This window comes from Procambarus clarkii, chromosome 9 (assembly GCF_040958095.1).
Source record: "Procambarus clarkii isolate CNS0578487 chromosome 9, FALCON_Pclarkii_2.0, whole genome shotgun sequence".
In the NCBI taxonomy this organism is placed as follows: domain Eukaryota; kingdom Metazoa; phylum Arthropoda; class Malacostraca; order Decapoda; family Cambaridae; genus Procambarus; species Procambarus clarkii.
Window position 1 is genome coordinate 4,897,223 of NC_091158.1, and position 5,030 is coordinate 4,902,252.

Sequence of the window (5,030 nt, forward strand, 5' to 3'; positions counted from 1 at the left end):
TCACAATAAACACCGGGTAGTGGGGGTGAAGGGGCAGCCGGTGGACACAGGGAGTGGGGACGAGATACTCCCAGCCAAGCATCAGAGAAAGAGATAACGATAAATATGAAAATCAATCACTGGCTCATCGGCAACCCCGCCATGTTGCTGCAGAGTGCTGCCACCTTGCGGTCGCCGCCACAACCTCCACCCTCTTGTGTGTTTTTTTTTCTCTAGGAGGGGGGAGAGAGAACTCGGTACAGAAATTTTTCATTCTGGATTCTCCCGTGTTCATCAAAAAATGCCTATTGGATCCCTCGGGAGGGCTGGCTATCTGGACCACAGGGACAGTATGAGAAACTCCTCTTAGCCACTATTATGTGCGCCACAAGAGAGGCATTTCTGAGAGCTCCCTCTTAAAAATTCTGCGACCATCAACATGCAAGCTCAGAGGGGCACAGAGGCAGAGGTCGCTTAGCCGCCGGCACCAGCCGTCCTCTGTCACTCCATTACTGCTCCACTACCACCACCGCTGCTGCTGCTTCTCCTGCTGCTGCTGCTGCTCTTGCTGCTTCTCCTGCTGCTGCTGCTGCTGCTCCTCTTGCTTCTGCTGCTGCTGCAGCTTCTGCTTCTGCTGCTGCTGCTCCTCTTGCTGCTTCTGCTGCTGCTGCTGCTTCTCCTGCTGCTGCTTCTTCTCCAGCTGCTGCTTCTGCTGCTGCTTCTCCTGCTGCTGCTGCTGCTTCTCCTGCTACTGCTGCTGTTTCTCCTGCTGCTTCTCCTGCTGTTGCTTCTCCTGCTGCCACTGCTGCTGCTTCTCCTGCTGCTGTTTCTCCTGCTGCTGCTCCTGCTGCTTCTCCTGCTGCTGCTGCTGCTGTTGTTGCTCCTCCTGCTGTTTCTCCTGCTGTTCTGCTGCTGGGGTATCGCGGCCTCCCAGGGTGGAGATGTTGACGCCGCCCTCAGGGTGGCCCCCCCCCCCCTTTAGGGTTGACCCCCCCCCCAGGGTCGAGCTGCTGACCCCCACCCCCACCCCCACCCCACCCCCAAGGTGCAGCCCACCTATTTAATTGTATTACACTTGTCAAAGCCCATTAGCCCTCACGGGCTCACTACACCCCGTGTCACATCTACATGTCGCTCTCAGTAGCTAAATCTACAACAACAACCCATCAATCCCCAGGTAACCCACCTGGTCTATCGAGGCTCATGTGTAGAAAGCGTCAATTTACGGTGCTATCTTCTTGAGGTTATCTTGACGTTATCTTGAGGTTATCTTGAGATGATTTCGGGGCTTTTTTTTAGTGTCCCCGCGGCCCGGTCCTCGACCAGGCCTCCACTCTCAGGAAGCAGCCCGTGACAGCTGACTAACACCCAGGTACCTATTTTACTGCTAGGTAACAGGGGCATAGGGTGAAAGAAACTCTGCCCATTGTTTCTCGCCGGCGCCCGGGATCGAACCCAGGACCACAGGATCACAAGTCCAGCGTGCTGTCCGCGCGACCGCCCGCCTCCCTAATTGCTATAATTGTTACTAATGCGTCACAATTATGACGGAGTAGTCAATTCCGTAACAAATGCGACGTGTTAGATAGAATTGAGTTTAATGTTATGTAGCGTTAATACTAACTTTACATTAAAGATAATATTAACATAACAAACGTTTATATTTACAAGTCATTACCGCTGTACTGACTTGTAAATATGTACTCACAGTACTGCACAGTTATACACAGTACTACAGTGTACTACACAGTGCTACACAGTAAAACAGTACCACACAGTACAACACAGTAGAACAGTACAACACAGTACTACACAGTTCAACACAGTACAACACAATACTACACAGTTCAACACAGTACTACAGTGTACTACGCAGTAAAACAGTACAACACAATACTACACACTACAACACAGTACAGTACAACACAGTACAGTACAACACAGTACAGTTGACCGCCTGTGTTCAGCCAGCAATAATTCGACACGTGGTTGTAAGCCACCGCCTACCTGGTAGTGTTCCACGGACAACACTAGCAGCGTGAGGCTATCGGCGAGGACAACGGAAGAGTCCCTTCCCTTGAGCGCCCATCTTGAGGTTATCTTGAGATGATTTCGGGGCTTTTTTTTAGTGTCCCCGCGGCCCGGTCCTCGACCAGGCCTCCACCCCCAGGAAGCAGCCCGTGACAGCTGACTAACACCCAGGTACCTATTTTACTGCTAGGTAACAGGGGCATAGGGTTAAAGAAACTCTGCCCAATGTTTCTCGCCGGCGCCTGGGATCGAACCCTAGACCACAGGATCACAAGTCCAGCGTGCTGTCCGCTCGGCCGACCGGCTCCCCATGTGGAAGGGGAAACTCTCCACCCGGAAACAGGAGTCAGCAGTCGTTGGTTCGTGTCCCCGCGTCAACACAAGTGGACCACACAGCCTCCCAGGGGGCCTAAGGCAGCTACAAACTGGCTAGAGAAATGGTTTATGGATTTCATCCCAAGCAAGTGCAAGGAAATAAGAGTCGAGTGAGGGAGGAAGAAGACCCCCAAGCCAGATTCACGAAAGCACTTACGCAAGCATTTACGAACCTGAACATCTTTCCTCAATCTTTGACGACTTTGGTTACATTTATTAAAGAATTTACAAGCATGAAAACTTCCCAATCAACTGTTGTTATTTTTACAAACAGCCGCCTGCTGTTTCGGAGCTTATTAACTGTTTAATAATTGTAAACAAAACCGCCAAAGACGGAGAAAAGATGTACAGGTTCGTAAGTGCTTGCGTAACTGCTTCGTGAATCTGGCCTCTGGACCATAGACGGCCAGGCACACACACCCAGCCTGCGTGGGACCTGGGCCACAGTGCACTCAACCTTACCCCCTTTGGCAGCAGCACCCCCCCCCCTGGCAGCAGCAGGACCTCTCCTGCAGCAGCACCCCCCCCTGGCAGCAGCAGGACCTCTCCTGCAGCAGCACCCCCCCTGGCAGCAGCAGGACCTCTCCTGCAGCAGCACCCCCCCCCCCTGGCAGCAGCACCTCTCCTGCAGCAGGAGGAGAGGGAAGAGGCAGATTGGACTGCTGTAGGAGAGACGAGGCAGGCAAGAACGGGGCACACATACCCAACATAGTTAACAATACAAGGGACCAAATTGGCATTTAGCAAAATCCAAATGCCAATTTGGGTTATGGCATCAGCACCATCATCAATTTGGCCAAATTTGCCATACTACTGAGGAAGCAGTTGCAGGCCCAGTGTGGCAACAGCATAGACCTAATATGGCAACAATAACATGCCCCTCATGGAATGTTAGCACCTTGTGGCAACTGTTAAGAGGAAGGTTATGGCAAGAGTTACAGGCCGTGATGGCAACTGTAAGAGGAATGTTATGGCAAGAGTTACAGACCGTGATGGCAACTGTTAGAGGAAGGTTATGGCAAGAGTTACAGGCCATGATGGCAACTGTAAGAGGAAGGTTATGGCAAGAGTTACAGGCCGTGATGGCAACTGTAAGAGGAATGTTATGGCAAGAGTTACAGGCCATGATGGCAACTGTTAAGATGAAGGTTATGACAAGAGTTACAGGCCGTGATGGCGACTGTTAGAGGAAGGTTATGGCAAGAGTTACAGACCGTGATGGCGACTGTTAGAGGAAGGTTATGGCAAGAGTTACAGGCCGTGATGGCGACTGTTAGAGGAAGGTTATGGCAAGAGTTACAGGCCGTGATGGCAACTGTTAAGAGGAAGGTTATGGCAAGAGTTACAGGCCGTGATGGCAACTGTAAGAGGACGGTTATGGCAAGAGTTACAGGCCGTGATGGCAACTGTAAGAGGAAGGTTATGGCAAGAGTTACAGGCCGTGATGGCACCTGTAAGAGGAAGGTTATGGCAAGAGTTACAGGCCATGATGGCAACTGTAAGAGGAAGGTTATGGCAAGAGTTACAGGCCGTGATGGCAACTGTAAGAGGAAGGTTATGGCAAGAGTTACAGGCCGTGATGGCACCTGTAAGAGGAAGGTTATGGCAAGAGTTACAGGCCATGATGGCAACTGTAAGAGGAAGGTTATGGCAAGAGTTACAGGCCGTGATGGCAACTGTAAGAGGAAGGTTATGGCAAGAGTTACAGGCCGTGATGGCACCTGTAAGAGGAAGGTTATGGCAAGAGTTACAGGCCATGATGGCAACTGTAAGAGGAAGGTTATGGCAAGAGTTACAGGCCGTGATGGCAACTGTAAGAGGACGGTTATGGCAAGAGTTACAGGCCGTGATGGCACCTGTAAGAGGAAGGTTATGGCAAGAGTTACAGGCCATGATGGCAACTGTAAGAGGACGGTTATGGCAAGAGTTACAGGCCGTGATGGCACCTGTAAGAGGACGGTTATGGCAAGAGTTACAGGCCGTGATGGCAACTGTAAGAGGACGGTTATGGCAAGAGTTACAGACCATGATGGCAACTGTAAGAGGAAGGTTATGGCAAGAGTTACAGGCCATAATGGCAACTGTAAGAGGACGGTTATGGCAAGAGTTACAGACCATGATGGCAACTGTAAGAGGAAGGTTATGGCAAGAGTTACAGGCCATGATGGCAACTGTAAGAGGAAGGTTATGGCAAGAGTTACAGGCCGTGATGGCAACTGTAAGAGGACGGTTATGGCAAGAGTTACAGGCCGTGATGGCAACTGTAAGAGGACGGTTATGGCAAGAGTTACAGGCCATGATGGCAACTGTAAGAGGAAGGTTATGGCAAGAGTTACAGGCCGTGATGGCAACTGTAAGAGGACGGTTATGGCAAGAGTTACAGGCCGTGATGGCAACTGTAAGAGGACGGTTATGGCAAGAGTTACAGGCCGTGATGGCAACTGTAAGAGGACGGTTATGGCAAGAGTTACAGGCCGTGATGGCAACTGTAAGAGGACGGTTATGGCAAGAGTTACAGGCCGTGATGGCAACTGTAAGAGGACGGTTATGGCAAGAGTTACAGGCCGTGATGGCAACTGTAAGAGGACGGTTATGGCAAGAGTTACAGACCGTGATGGCAACTGTTAAGAGAACGGTTATGGCAA